We start from the raw sequence: 16,744 nt of genomic DNA on the forward strand, positions 1-16,744 counted from the left end.
TCTGCAACTTTGGTCTAGTCTGTGTCTGTTACAATCCTCATCTAATCGTGAATTAGATCTTCCATGATTGTGGTTTAGTAGCACCAACATTCTATATCATATCTGTTTCATTTGACATTTGCTATACAATGCTCCTCCAATATCTCCTCTTAATTTCCAAATCTGTGTGCTGTTAGCATTGCTAACGTATTACGTTGTAGTTCAACTCTTGCTACTTGGACAAAGCAGCATGTTTCTGCTGGAATTTTCTAAACAGCAATGCTTGGACCTCTTCTCTTTGTAAGCTTAACAAGTTGCTTATCCATGTGTCATTTGTGGCTCTGGTGTCCGTTTTATGAAGGCCTGGATTCATCAATTCACACTCCATGACTTGAGCACAAATATATGAACTGTCACCCTGCTGCTTCACTGAGGGATGCCTACACATTTGCGCATGCTGTCTGTTCCCTCAGCTGATAAGACATGTGGCACTACCTGGAAGAAGGGCAGTGGGTGGTTATCTTCCGTATTCTCACCAATATTTATTCCTCAATTGACATAATTAAAAATAGGTTGTTCATTATCAGATTCCTGTTTATAGTGTCTTGCTGTGTGCATATTAGCTCACATTTCCTATATAACTGCAATTCAGAAAAATACTTGATTAACTGTAAAGTGCTTTAGAACATCTGGTGGTCCTCAAATGCCCTGTAAGTGGGCAGCACAGTGGCAGAGTTGTTAGCACTGCTGCCTCACAGCGCCAGAGACCCGGGTTCAATTCCTACCTCAGGTGACTGTCTGTGTGGAGTTTGCACATTCTCCCCGTGTCTGCGTGGGTTTCCTCCGGGTTCTCCAGTTTCCTCCCACGGTCCAAAAATGTGCAAGTCAGGTGAATTGGCCATGCTAACTTGCTCGTAGTGTTATTTGAAGGGGTAAATGTAGGGGAATGGGTCTGGGTGGGTTGCGCTTCGGCAGGTCGGTGTGGACTTGTTGGGCCGAAGGGCCTGTTTCCACACTGTAAGTAATCTGATCAAATGCATGTTCTTATTTCCTTTTCCCCCACAATAGCATTTTCAGGCATGTTATTAATACCCATACTGGACAGTTGACTCCATATCTGTCAATTCTGTTAATACCACAATGACTTGAATAGGCTGGGGCTGTTTTCCCTGGAGCATCGGAGGCTGAGGGGTAACCTCAGAGGTTTATAAGATCATGAGGAGCATGAATAGGGTAAATAGACAAGGTCTTTTCCCTTGGGTGAGAGAGTCCGGAACTAGAGGGCATAGGTTTATGGTGAGAGGGGAAAGATATAAAATAGACCGAAGGGGTAACTTTTTCATGCAGAGGGTGGTGGTGTGTGGAATGAGCTGCCAGAGGAAGTGGGGGAAGACTTGTACAATTGTAACATTTAAAAGGCATCTGGATGGGTATAAGAACAGGGTCTGGAGGGATATGGGCCAGGTGTTGGCAGGTGGGACTAGATTGGGTTGGGATATCTGGCCGGCATGGACGAGTTGGACCGAAGGGTCTGTTTCCGTGTGGTACATCTCTATGACTCTATAACACACTGCAAACATCTCAACACCATACCAATCAACTATATATCTGTAACATTAAAAAGAGATCAAAATAGGGAATCATAGATACTTGAGACGATAAGTGAAGGATTATGTGAGCCATCATCAACAGGAAGAATGAGGCACAAGCATTTATGGCAGCCAACACAATTGATTTATTACCTCTTCATTGGAAACTCATTGTCAGAATATCCCATTATTTATGTAGAAACAAACTAAATCATTTGTCTAGACTTGTTTTACATTTGTACATGGGATGTGGTGTCACTGAATGTCACCATCCCTAACTGCCTCCAGTCTATTATTCATTTCCAGTTCTACCACCAGTAAAGTCCTTTTGCATGACTAACAAAAGATCATTTGCACCGACATGAATTTTGGCTTCAATAATTTGGAAATTGGGCTTTGGCAAATATTGGGCAAATGAGGGATGATCTCTCCAGATCTTGAACTTCATGCTCAATAATCACTGCCAGCATCACAGCAGCCTGAAACTATGTCAGGGAATATGGAGGCCTGGGCATTCAGACTGGGAGGAGAGGGGAAATTACTGTGAAGGTGGGAGCAGAGTTGATGTGAAGGATGAGAGTAAAAGTGCATGTCAGGTCCATTTATGTGAATATGCATTGTGCCTCATACAGCTCCTTCAAACATAATTGAAGGACTCCCTTATCTTGTCCCTACTAATGGCAGGCAATTCATTCCCAGCCAGGAGCATGCACAGTCGTCTTGTACCCCAACGGGTCCCTTCAAGGACCAATATCTAGGGCAATGTGTTGATAGGTTGCAGCATGATGCCCTAATATTGAGATGCCTCTCCTCTCTTAAGCAGTGAGTCAGTTTGGTTTTGAGTGTGCAGCAATGTCATTTTCAAAGTTGCTCAGATAATCATCTCAAAGTACAGTCTGACTGGGAGTATTCAATGAGATGCAGAGTCTAGTATGCTCAGACCTCACTGATGCCTACTGATGAATGTTAGAATGCTGGGTGCAGACTGCACTGTCAGGCTATAACTCACTCGCACCTATTTCCATTTTTATTTTTCACTTGTGTGAATTATCTCTCCACTGGGGAGGAAAGAAATCATTCACTCCTGTAAAATAAATAGAGCTCCTGGCGATTGTAACAGGTTTACTGGGGAGTTATAGTGGCTCTTACCACCCCTCTTAAAACAGCATTTGCTGAGTGTTGCTTTTGTCCAGAGGAGTGTGAGTTTTTAAAGCTTTATTATAAAGACTCAAATGAATACTTCTGTCTGTAGCTGAGTTTTCAGCGAGGTTTACTTTATACCTGGAAGAAAATCACCCAGGGCAAACAAGGGTGCAATCACATCAAAATGTTCAGGTGACATAATCTATGCTATAAATAAAGCATCCGAGCATTTTGATTAGATTCCAGCTTGTAATTCATTCCCAAACATACTTTATTCTATATATAAACCAAACTAACTCTCCAATCAGATTCCAGTCTATTCTTGCTCATGGTATCTATTATTCGATATATAAACCATCTAAACATCCCAATTCATTCCAGTCTGTAAGTCATGACCAGTTCTCTATTATTCAACATTAACTATCTGAACAGCTCAATCATATTCCAGCCTATAAAGCACTCCTGCATATTTGGTATTCTACACGGTATATCATCTAATCCCTTTTATTGGATAACACTTGTTCCGTTACTCGCCATCACAGTGCCTATTTTTAAACCAATCAAAACCATCAGTTTTCAGAACTGGTTAATTGATTCAGATATAAAAAAAAGTTGCCTTAGCAGTTACTTCTTGACTCCTTCTTCCTCCTGCCTGTTTTCTGCACTTTAACTTCCTCGTTCACTTGGTGCTATATCATTGCTTCCTCCCTCTATCCTTTCTTTCTGCATTTTTCCAGAAGGCATCAATTGCTTCCACAGAGTCAGACAGTCTTACTACAGGCACTGTTATAAGAACTTCTGGCTTTGTACAATTATGCAGGATTATGTCTGTTGAGTTTAGTTGCTGCAAGTAGGAAGACTAACTGGCATAAAAAACATAGGAAATGGAGTAGGTTGTATGATCCACAAAACATGCACCATAGTTTTGTCAATTGAGAACTGTCCATCTGAGTGTCATATGGCTTTCCTCAAAGTGCCACGTCATTGTAACAACAGTCTGCATTGATATAACACTTTCAACATAGTAAAATTTCCCAGGCAAAATTAAGCAGCAAGCTATCAGATATGAGGACAAATGGATCAAAAACTTAACCAAACTGAGAGATTATAATGAGTGTCTTAAAAGGAGAGAGACAGAGAGACAATTAGGGATGGAATTCCAAAGCTTAGGGTCTACACAGCTGAAGACATAGTGGAGTGATGAATTTTTATAAGTACAAAAGGTCAGAATTGAATGAGTGGAAAGATTTATCAAAGTAACTAATTATTACTTATTTACTGAATTGTTGAAAGATTTTTGTATACTCTTCTTCATGCTTTGTTCATCAGATCTTGTAATACACTGAAGGAAGACATTTACTCAGGATGCCACCAAGAACAGAAAATATGTTCTTGGAAGCCAATTACCAAAGCAGTTGTCAGATATTTGGCGTTACACATTCATTTTTGTTTCTTTGCTGAAATAAGGCCAAGGAGATGAACGGATCCCAATGAATTTGTCCCAGATTATTTCAGTGTATGTGTTGATACACTAGCAAAAATTACATTCTGTTGGCTTTCTTGAAAGAAATCTTTCACCAATTGCATTGTTATCAATTGTTATTCCATATCAATTCTGTGTGTATGGAATAATCATGAATATCTAGGCTTAGAAAGTTATTGTTTGTCCCATGATATGTATGTCAGAACTACCTCATCAGGTCCCATTTCCCTACTCTTTCCTTTAAAGAGTATCGTGGAATCATTGGTATTTTCCTTGATTTTGTATTAGGCTTTGCAGGCTTATGTTTGGGGATGATCAGAATGATCTGCAACTGTCCCTTTACAGTTTGTTTAGCTATGCAACATTAAAAGGGTGAAGAGCTTTGTCCATTGGGAAACCAACATCACATCATCTGCTAAATATTACCTCAGATAAAGCCATTATAAAAGACAGCTATGATAGAACACCAGCCACTAACTTTATGCTTTACTCAAAGATTGATTCAGGTGGAGATTGGGTGTAAAATCAAAACAAAGTTTCTCTATTAAATTTTGATTTGCTTCTGTCCTGCCTACATCATAAAAGGGGATGGGTAGGTCTGCAATCAACCTCTGTGGTGCAGTTTGGTTGGGTCGGGGATTAGGATTGATACAGACTGCAGGAGGCCTAGATATTGGTAAATATTACCTTTTTTTGTGGCCTTCTAATAATAAACAGAACAGGACTTCTTTATGGAAAGATATCCTGGTAAGTGAGGCTGAGGGTGACCCTATAGAGGTTTATAAAATCATGAGGGCAATGAATAGGGTGAATAGCAAAGGTCTTTTTCCTAGATTGGGGGAAGCCTTTAACTAGAGACCATAGGTTTATGTGCTGGTACACTCGCAAACATTACATTCTATTGAAATTCTTGAAGCAAATCTTTCACCAATTGCATTGTTATCAATACAATGTATTCCACATCAGTTCTTTGTGTCCGGAATAAAAGGACCTGAGTAACTTTTTCTACACAGAGGGTGGTGTGTGTATGGAATGAGCTGCAAGGGGAACTGGTGGAGGCTGGAAAATTACAGCATCTGGATGGGTGTATGAATATGATGGGTATCCCTCGGTTTGGAAGGATATGGGCCAAGTGCTGGCATATGGGGCTAGGCCAGATTGGGATGTATGGTTGGTACAGATGAGTTGGACCGAAGGGTCTGTTTCGGTGCTGTATGATTCCATGACTTTAAGTGTACTGATGATGTATACAATCTTATTTACATATTAACATTAACCCATTACACTACTGCAGAGAAAGCTGCATTGTTACTGCCAAGAGATCTGCTGTCAAGGTATGAGACACTTGTCTGTCTTGCACCACCCTTACACACCCAGAGTAATCTACTGACAGTCACTCTGTGCTATCATCATCCTAACTTCAACTGTTCCTTTTGCTGCCCTCTAGTTTGCTCTCTAGAAGAGCTCTCTGTCGCCTTTCAACACTGATCAAATCAACAAATTAAATAGTGACGTTTTCATTCCTGAATGTCACTTTTTAGGAGTTCTTTCTGCATCTGGTTTCAAGTACATCTTCATTTGTCCTAGATCTGTATGTGGAGTAGTCAGCATTCATCTTAGCATCCACATTTTAAAGGCCTCTACTTTCTTCTAGGGTGATTACTTATTGTCCAGGATCCTGGAGCATACAGGAAAACTAATTGAAGCAACTTTTTCACCATCATTGATCAGATCAAACACTAGGGAGCTGAAAGTAGTAGCAAGAATGGATATTGGACAGAACATCCAGGCCCAAAGGGTAAATCAGTTATTGAGTAGGTTATTGAAGGAGGAAATTGCAGCAGAACCTGTAAATAGGTTCATGAAGCAGTTAGTTGTTTGAGAAAGAAAAGTCTGAAATGTTTGTAGGTGGTGTGGGGTGGGAGATGTGAGCAGTGGTGAGTGGGTGTGGAGGTACCAGATGTGGGGGTGGAAGGCAGTGAGCAGTGGTGAGTCATGGAGAGGTCCGAGATGTGGTCAGTGAGGTTGAACTGTCAAGAAGGAAAGTGATAGTTTCATTAAATACTTGTTTCCTTCTCCTAGAAATTAATACTTTTATAGGTACTCGTTATATCTGAAAATGAATGTACCAAAATGGTTAAATGGGCAGCAGCAACATCAGAGCCAAGGAGAATAAAAAGATTAAGGTAGGAAAAAAAGAACCTTATATCATCATGTTGTCTCCCAGAACAGACACACACTATAACTAGGTCCGAATTGGTGATGTAACTGAGTTCCAGACTATTCTCTGCACCAAGTGTAATAAGATATTGAGAGAATGGAAATGAGACAGATACATCTTTTCACAAGTTCCTCGATCTCAGACACACAGAAATTAGGACAGTAGGCTATTCATCCCTTCGAGCCTCCACCATTCGATATGATCATGGCTGATCCTCCAACTCCCTACTCTGTTCCTGTTTTCACCCTGTAGCCTGTGATCCCTTTAGCCCTAACAACTATATCTAACTCTTCCTTGAAACATTCAATGCTTTGACCACTTTGTGTGAAAAAGAATTTCATAAGCTCATCACTCTCAGGGTGAAGAAATTTCTCCTCATCTCAGTCCTAAATGGCCTACGCTGTATTGTTAAACTATGACCTATGACTCTGGTCTCTCCAGTCATCAGCAGTAGCTTTCCTGTCTTAACCTATGAGAATTTTATAGGTTTCTATGCGATCTCACCTCATTGTTCAAAACTCTAATGAATATAAGCTTAACCAACCCAATCTCTCTTCAGACTTCAGTCCTGCCATCCCACTATGTTTATCAGATCTGGTAAACATATGTTGAGTAATCCGTCCATAGGTAACTACTTGGTCATTTAAATCCTGCTACTATCTCTCTACTTCCAAAACGTTCCAGGCCAAGGAGACCACACACTTTTGCTTATCTAACCCATTACTGTACAGAAGTATTCTGACCCAAAACACCCTGCTGAATGGCAATGCTGCAATATAATTTTTCTTTATTCATTTGTGGGATGAAGTTGTCTCTGGCCAGCATTTATTGCCCATCCCTAATTACCCAGAAGGCAGTTAAGAGTAGGTCTGGAATCACATGTAGGCCAGACCACAAGGATGGTAGTTTCCTTCTGTAAAGGACATAAGTGAATCAGAGGGGTTTTTTTTTCTGACAATTGACAGTGGTTTCATGGTTATCATTTGACTTGTTTTTTTGAGAAAGAATTGAATTCAAATATTACCATCTACTGTAGGAGAATTCAAACTCAGGTTCCCAGAAGTTATTGGGATTAACAGTCCAGCAATAATACCATTAGGCCATCTCACCTCCACGTTACATACGTGCAGGGCTGCTGCTGTCCAAAGAATAGGCAGGAAAAGCGGTATTAAGGGAGATGACCAACACACTCAGCACTCTTGAGTTACAGTTATTAGGGCTTTTGCCCAAATCTTCGATTTCAAAGCTACTTGGATGCTGCCTGAACTGCTGTGCTCTTCCAGCACCACTAATCCAGAATCCTTACAGTTATTAAAGCCGAGTCAGCAGACTACCCTCAATGCAGTGATCAATCTCCTCATCCACATGAGGGCTACCTTCAAATTGTAATATCCTCTTCATCTTGTTGATCTATATTTACAAAATAATACTTTTAAAATGCACCGAATGACAATGTTTGGGTATGACATAATGTAAACCCCCAAAATTTCTAATGTACACAGCATTCCCAGCTAACAGTATAGACTAACTCCCATCCGTCCAGCTGTACAAAGGTATGAACCAGAAATGAATTACTCACGACAACTCTGACTATAATTCTGCTCTCAATGAGGAGTGTGGGGATCGGGCATCATTATGCAGCATATAAAGCTGCGATCCTGACAATAGCAAGATCTATTATTGGAACTATTCAATGCTTTTAAAATGTACCATTCATTTATCATGATCAAGTTCTCTCAGGCTTCTCACCTGCATGAAAGTGTCTGCAGGAAACTCCTGTACAACATACTGATGTTAGACTAACCTGCTTCTGACAGTGTCTGTCTATTGAGACAAAATAACTGTGCACAGTCACTCACTGTAACTGTAGAATTCTGGCAGATTTATCAGGGTAAGGGTTACTCATTGTCCAGCTATTTGGAGCTATTGTTCATTTAGCAGGTTAAGGATTATTCACAGTGTAACTAGCATTCCAGTTTATTCAGAACAGAAAGCATCAGGATACAGATTGCATTTGTAGGTAATATTTGGACTGTAGAATAAGGTGTATTTTGGTTGTTTTATATATTGTCTGTGAAATATGTGAACTTACTGTGAAGGAATATTTTATCTCCTTTCTCCGATGAGCCTGAAATTTGTGTGTAGAAATATATATTTCCATTGACGGTTTCAAGTGCCAGGATTTTTTTTTGAAACATTCTATTTCTATTGAGAAATTACAGTGTGATTTTAAATGTAGTTAGAATGCATTCAGTAGCTTCGCCTGCAATCTTTTACTGGTATTTTAATACTTTCTGCATTAAACAGCTTCTGGATCAGACAAGAAAGCCTGATTTGACCAGTTTTTGGGGAGTGGAAATTATCTTTTATCATTCCTCTTCTGTGACCTCTAGCTTAGATGTCAAGTGGCATGGGCGTAGCAGGGTCCTTGATAAGGTTGGATACTACATTTCAAGTCTGTGCTGGAAATCTGCTCCAACCATTCCTCTTTTCTTCTCCTTCTCCTTCAAATGTTGAATCTTGCTGGCATTGAACTCTGCATGCTATCCTCTGACTCAGTATTATCACAATATTCAGAATAGTGTGATAAAATAGTAGGATCAACAGGATACTCAGTAATGGATATTTGCAGCTGAGCCTGACTCTCTTCTTGCCCATAGTAATAACACACAGGCACATTGTAGCAGATTTACTTGGCAGTCGATGACCAAGGAGTTGTTTAACTTAACTGGTTGAATATTGGGTTTGTAGGTACAAACTGTTGCCAACTACGTGGATTCAATTCCTGGACTGGTTGAGATCACCATGAAGACATATCTTTCTCAACCTCAGGTGAAGGTGACTTTCAGATAAAAACCAGCTAACAGCCATCTCTCTGTAATGAGGAAAGTACCCTCTGGGAGTATAGTGGCATTCAATGCAGAAATAATCAGCTTGAACCTTAACCTTGGTCCTATCTAGACCTACATTCTCCTCAGATAAAACCACAAGGTTATAATGTCATCTATCATTATCACTATCACAAGCCTCATTCCTGATGAAGAGCTTTGCCTGCTCCTTGGATGCTGCCCAACGGGCTGTGCTTTTTTAGCATCACACTCCCAACTCTGATCTCCACCATCTGCAGTCCTCACTTTCTCCCTATCGCTGTCTCTGTCTCTCATCATCTGCTGCTGAAATGCTTATCCATTCCATTCTTCCTTCTAGACTTGACTATTTCCACATTCTCTTGACTGGTCTCATATTATACATAGATGCCTGTTTTTTTCACTCACACCAAGTCTTGTTCATCCATTATCCCTCCACTGTGACCACTGGTTCCTGTATCAGCAATGCCTTGAATTTGATTTTCACATCCTAGTTTACAAACTGTTCCTTACAACCCTCCAAGACCTCTGCACACCTCAATTTTCTTTGCTGCACCACTGGTGGCCATCTCTTTGACGGAGCATTAGCTCATCTATTGGAATATTTTCTTATGCGGAGCGGAGTGACATTTTGAGTTGTTTATGCTGCTGTGAAACATTTGAGTTATTGACTGTGGCTAAAGGCACTACGTCAATTCAAGTTGTTGTTTGTGTGGCCTAGTATGGCTGTGGGAGGCACATTTCCCTGGTGAGCCACTTGAGAATTATGAAATGTCTTCTCAGTGCAAATTATGGTTTATTCTTGTAGTTCATTTACCAGCAATTAGGTTGGAGCATATTCTATTAAGACGCACCCTACACAAGCACAGGGTAAGTGTGAGACCTCACTGCAAGCACCTAATGGAATTGATTGCTGTGTGCAATCAGTTTATCTCATTAGTAATGCGATTCTCCACTCCATTCGGTCTCATATCCAGAATGTAAATGGCATATCAAGGAATGTGACATCACTGGAGTGATTTGAATAATAACCAAATGCTTTTTCTAGTGCGGCTGTGTTTAAAGATCACATGTAAATCAAATGTCAGGGGGGGAAAAATTGCTTTTTAGGCTGTCAAGAAAACAATTTAGCATCAGTTAGAGGTGACTGTTGGTAGCTGTCTGAATTATGCAAATGAAATCTCACGGCAGCCAGTCCTCAAGCCCCTTGTTTGCAGAAAGGAAACAGGAAGGTTCTTTAACCCCTGAGTAACCTTGTCATGGCAGACAGTGCATGAACGATGTCCCAGTCATTAATTAAGGCACATTGTGTTGGTCTTACTGTTTTATTCTGATTTAGAACTCACTACCTCCCCCCCCCCCCCCCCCACCGCGTCCAAAGATGCTAATACCCTCCCCCAACCCTCTTTGCCCTTCCTCCATTTTTGAAGGCAAGTAAATGCCCTGTTTCCATTCAAAGAGATAATGAGGTGGAAAGAAATAATTTCCTCTGATGGGAGAGATCAGAACGAGAGGCTTTGGTGTGAAGGTCTATAGACCTAGCAAAGCAGCACGACAAGTTGATAAATTGGTTAAGAAGACATATTGGACACTTGTCGCTATGTGTCAAGACATTGAATACAAGAGCAGGGAGGTTGTGATGTGGAGGTGCCAGTGTTGGACTGGGATGGACAAAGTTAAAAATCACAACACCAGGTAGCTGACAAAGGAGCAGCACTCTGAAAGCTTGTACTTTCAAATAAACCTGTTGGACTATAACCTGGTGTTGTGTGATTTTTTAAATACTAAATAGTGTTAATTAGGCCAAAGCTAGCATGTGTTCTGGTTGCCAGACTATGGGAAGGATGTGTTCTGAATAAGATTCATACAGGATTTGAAATATTAACCCTGTTCCTCTCTCCACAGAGGCTGCAGGAACTGCTGTGTTTCTCCAGCATTCTCTGCACTGGTTTCAGATTTCCAGCATCCAAGGTATTTTGATGCTATCCTTTATAGGAAGGATGTGATTGTTTTAGAGAAGGTGCAGAAAAAAGATTCTTCAGGATACTACCCCTTCAGCCTCTTCGTTCTAAAGAAAACAATCAGTTTATCCAGTCTTCCTGCATTGGTGAAACATTCCTGTACAGGCAATATCTTGCTGAATCTTTTCTGCACCCTCTCTAGTGCAATTACATCCTTCTTATAAAGGATAAAATCAAAATACCCTGGATACACAGTGAATGCTGGAGAAACTGATTGAGATGCATGAAGTTCTGAGGACCCTAGACAGGGTAGAGATGTAGAAACATGTTCCATAGCAGAGCGTCAATAATTGGGGCACAGTTTTAAGGTAAGGAGTAAGAGGTATGGAGGGGACTTGAGGAAATATGTTTGCCCCCAGAGGGTTTTGGCTTTCTGGAACTGAATGCCTAAAAGGCTGGTAGAGGCTGAGACCCTCAAGACATTTAAGAACTGTAGATGTACACTTGAAATGCTCCAAGCCATGCTTTATTTACTCTTCACAGGCATTGCTGGTTAGGACAGCATTTATTACCCATCCCTAAATGTCCAAAGGGCAGTTAAGGATCAACCACATTGCTGTGAGTGTGCAGTCACATGTAGGCTAGACCAGGTGGTGGTGGCAGTTTCCTTCCCTAAAGGACATGACCTACAATGCACAATGGATTCATGGTGATCATGTGACTCTTCATTCCAGATTTTACTGGATTCAAGTTCCATCATCTGCTGTGGCAAGATTGGAATCCAGGTCCCAAGAACATTATCTGGGTTTCTGGATTAACAGTCCAGTGATGATACCTGTAGGCCATTGCTTCCTCACAAAGTACTGGAAATAGGATTAGAATGGATGAATATTTGCTTGCTGGCATGGACACAGTAGGCTGAAGAACTTTCTTCCATGCTATAAAAATTATATGATTAGAAAGTGTAACCTTAGATTTAGAGTTATGTCCTTCAGGTCTGATGCCAGGAAACTTTTGTCACAGGAAGATAATTAGAATCTAGAACTCTCTCCTCAGAAAATTGTTGGCACAAGGCCAACTCAGAATTTCAAAACTGAGGGTGATCGATTTGTGTTAGACATATAGGACCAATACTCATCATTTATGACCAGATTAAATGGTTGCACAGATTTGAAAGACTGAAAATGCTTCACAGATGCTGAAAACAATTTACAGACTTCAAATGATCAACTTAACGTTGGAGTCAACTGCGGGATACACAAGCCTCTGTTCATGTCATACTGACAACAGCCAGGTGAGAGAGTCAAATTCATAGGCAGGTGTTGAAACTAGGATAGAGAACATGATTTCACTGAAGCTGATGAAGGAGCTGCACTCTGAAAGCTAGTACTTCCAAATAAACCTGTTGGACTATAACCTGGTGTTGTGAGATTTTTAATTTATCCCTTGCATTGACATTATCTGTCTTCAAGGTTAATAATGGCTTATCGAGATGGGCATCTAAGACCTTTTCCACCTTTGGTACAGGAGGAACTTCAATTGTTGGGATGCCAGTCTCCACAGATTTGTATTATTATGATCCATGAAGTAAGAAACCAGTCAATTGCTATACCAAAGATTCTGCATTGCAACATTGATCTCATTCACTAACTTTGGCCACAGCCAGGTAGAGCAGATTCAGTCTGTTCTGTCAGAGAATGACCACTGCAAAAGCAAAAAGATCATTATCACAGGGTGGCCTGAATACATCAAACAGGTGCCTCAGCTGGTGCATTCTTTCTGAACATTCAGGGTCAAACAAGGACACTCTAGGACTATAATCAGCAAAGGCCACCAAGTAATTCTCTAAGTTCTACGTCAAGACATGCTAAACCATATACATATAGGTCACAAGGGAGCAGAAAGATTGGTGTGAATCCATTCTTTGGCCTGGTATAAAATATGGACAATGGTAAAGGTAATCAAGTCATGTGACAAATGTCAACTCCATCAACAATAACAAACAAGAGACTTCTCCTTCAACATAGGATTCCTTCTGAACCACATTGGAAGATTATGACTGTCATTTTCCATCTCCAAGGACATGCATGTCATTCTGCAATAATGCGCATTTTGTTAATGCAAATTCGTTGTAACACGATTGATGAATTGGGGACACTTTCTACAGCGTGAACTTTAAAAGCATGTATTGGTTATAATGCGATTCCAGCCCAATTTGATGTTCAAATGGTGCTGCTATTATGCAATTTTCTTATAACACAGGGTTGCACAAAAACAGAACCACCACGTTTTAGCAGAACTGACTAATTATATTCAGGAGACTGACTACATCCCTAAATTCTCCTTTGTGTGACAAATTAAATACACTATTTGACACCATCAGACCTACTTTCAGAAGACTTTTGATAATGACCTTCACAAGAAATTAGTGAAGAAAGGTAAAGCACATGGTATAGGAGATAATATATTAGTATGGAATGAGAATTTGTTGACAGACAGGAAACAGAGTGAATAAAGATGGGTCTTTTTCCAAAGGGCAGGCAATGACTCGAGGGGTACCCACAAGGCACAGTGCTTTGTCCTTAGCTATTCATGATATATAAAAATGGCCTGGATGAGGGAACCAAATGGGACATATCCAAGTTTGCTGATGACAAAAAATTGTTCAGGATTGTAAGTTGTGATGAGGAGGCAAGGGAGCTTTTCAAGATTATTTGGACAAATGAGTGGGGGGGGGGGGGGGGGGGCAAATATATGGTAGATGTAGTACAAAAAGGCTAAATGTGAAGTTAAACTCTTCAGTGAGATGAGTCAGATTAAACACAAAAAAAAGTTCTGTTGTTCTACCACAGAAGTGTCAGACCTGCTGAGTTTCTCCAGCACTTTGGTTCTATTTCAAATTTCGAATATCCACAGTATTTTATTATTATTTAAACCCGGAGAAGAAATTGGCAGTACATCTGTACATGTGATCAATCTGGAGGATGACCTGACTACTGAAAATATCAGATGGAATATTCCATCTCCTGACTGATGTGGGCCATGGTGAGAAATTGGGGAAAACAGTTATGACGTCTAGTGAGCACCTTCTTGACATTGCGAGCAAAAAAGTTCCATTTCCAACCAAGGCTTAAAATGGTGAAGAGTGAGCAACAGGAGGTTATTTATACAGATTATCACTCTGTAAAACCTAACTTTGCCTCATTGATATGCTATTCCCCACCCACTGGATAGAAACAAGACATCAAGAATTGCTGACATGATAGTCAGAGCAGATACCTGGTTACTGCAGATCACTGCTTGCTCCTCAGACCTCCATCTTGGAAACCTGGCACCAACTTCTCAGGGCACACTGTGGGCAGTGACCACACACACACACACCATGTCTGTAGCTCTTGGCATCCGACACATCTCATTGCTTTATCATGGCAGATCTCCAATACACTTATGGTACACCTCTGAACTTTACACTCCAAAAGAATAGCAGTAATGGCACCTCTCAGTACAATGCTGCTGAAAGGACACTTTGCATGCAGGGATGGACTCCCAGTTCTTGGTTAGTTTTAGGTTGCTTCTTAGTGATTCCCAGCTATTCTCTCAGCAATTGCTCACTTTGCGCCTGCCTTGATGTTCACAGCATCCATGCCTTGCCTTGTATTTTTGTCCTTTGTCCCCTCATCCAAACCTTAAAAAGCTCTCAGTTTATCTGCCTTGCCTTTTAGAAATGGCACAAAGCAGAGCATGGTTGCCAGCAATCATCAGTCAAGGATGCAGACATGTTTCTGCACAGCACCATACTATATTAACCTCAAAACTGCATCACATACCAGCTGCATACATGTCAAAAACATTACATGTGTTTCATGTAAACAGCCATGTCTCAAAGTGTAAAGGGGAGTATTCCTCAGCAAAGTCAAGGAAGAAGGCTTTTAGGAAGGGTGTCACAGCAGAGAATGTCAATGGCAGCCATTGACATCCAGGACTTGGGCTTGGGACAGTTATGGCCAAGTGCTTCATACCTCTATGGTTAGGGTTGGACCATGGTCAGCCTTGTGGGTCCAGTGCCACCAGTTTAAGGAGTCAGTGGTAGGCAGTATGGTGGCACAGTGTTTAGCACTGCTGCCTCACAGCACCAGGGACCTGGGTGCGATTGCAGCCTCGGGTGACTGTCTGTGTGGAGTTTCCACATTCTGCGTGGGATTCCTCCGGGTGCTGAACCTGGGACTCACACAGTGAGGAACAATTGCTGTTTCCTTCCATCATTCTGTACAAGTGCAGTGCGCAATGAATTTGAAAATGGTTGATACCACACCTGGAATGGGCAAGTTAAGTGTTGTGGTCTGTGACGGAGGGATCTTCAATTTTGAATGATATGAGGTCCTTCAGAGGGCAACAGCATTACAGACACCCAAACATGAAACCCATGAAAAGTGACACTTTGCCGATTTCTGCTAGGATTCAGCCTATCATGACAGATAACACTGCAACAACAAAGGAAACATGTTCATCTATTTATGGCTGCTTTTGTAATTCTCTTACATTTCAGTCCATCTTCCAGTAATGATCCAGCACTTTGCAGAGCATAGTCAGCTTTGAAAAATGTGAAACCAAATTTTTGGAAGATAATATCTGAGAAGGATAACAGAGATGTAAAGCAAGTCAGTTGAAGAAATTAGTCCAGTCTCAAAGAGCTTCTGAAGAGCTACCAGTGGAATAGGGCAAATCATAAAAAACATTTAGCAGCCAAATAACCAAGGAAAGAATCATACACTTACAATGCACTTTCTGATCACCACGTGCCTCAAAGTACTTTACTGTCAACAGAGTATTTTTTGAAATGTAATCATTATTGCAATGTGGGAATAGAAATGTTGATTCATGACCCAGCGATACTGACAAACAAAAAATATCTTCAAAAAAAAGTGATAATATAATAGTATAATAGTGTTGAAGAAGCAGGAAGGCTGCAGAACGACTTGGACAGGCTAGGACAGTGAACAAAGAAGTGGCAAATGGAATACACTGTGGGAAAGTGTGAGGTTATGCACTTTGGGAGGAACAATGGAAGCATACAAGAATACAAGAGCAGAAGTGTACTGCTGAGGCTGTATATGGCTGTGGTTAGACTGTACCTGCAATATTGTGAGCAATGTTTGGGTTTGTACCGGAGAAAGAATGAGCTGGTCTTGAAGGGTATCCAGAGGAGGTTTAGAATGATCCTGGGGGTGAAGGGCTGTCATATAAGGATTCCGGGTATATACTCGATGGAGTTTAGAAAGATGGGAGGGTGGTGGGGGAGGAGGTGCATCTCATTGAAACTTACAGAATACTGAGAGGCCTGGATAGAGTGGACATAGAGAAGATGTTTCCATCTAGGACTCAACGGTATAGCCTCAGTGAAGGATGACCCTTTAGAACTGAGATCAGAAGGAATTTCTTGAGCCAGTGAGTGGCTAATCTGTGAAACTCATTATCACAGAGGACCGTGGAGGCCATTGAGT

General features: G+C 40.9%; 1 long non-coding RNA gene across 1 annotated transcript in view; it reads right to left on the reverse strand.

The window, feature by feature from the left end:
• Nucleotides 1-16,744, reverse strand: part of LOC140487713 (uncharacterized) — a 131,289-nt gene that overhangs the window by 97,720 nt on the left and 16,825 nt on the right. The gene's annotated exons all lie outside the window — the stretch shown is intronic.

The sequence above is a fragment of the Chiloscyllium punctatum genome, chromosome 17 (genome assembly GCF_047496795.1).
Source record: "Chiloscyllium punctatum isolate Juve2018m chromosome 17, sChiPun1.3, whole genome shotgun sequence".
Lineage (NCBI taxonomy): Eukaryota > Metazoa > Chordata > Chondrichthyes > Orectolobiformes > Hemiscylliidae > Chiloscyllium > Chiloscyllium punctatum.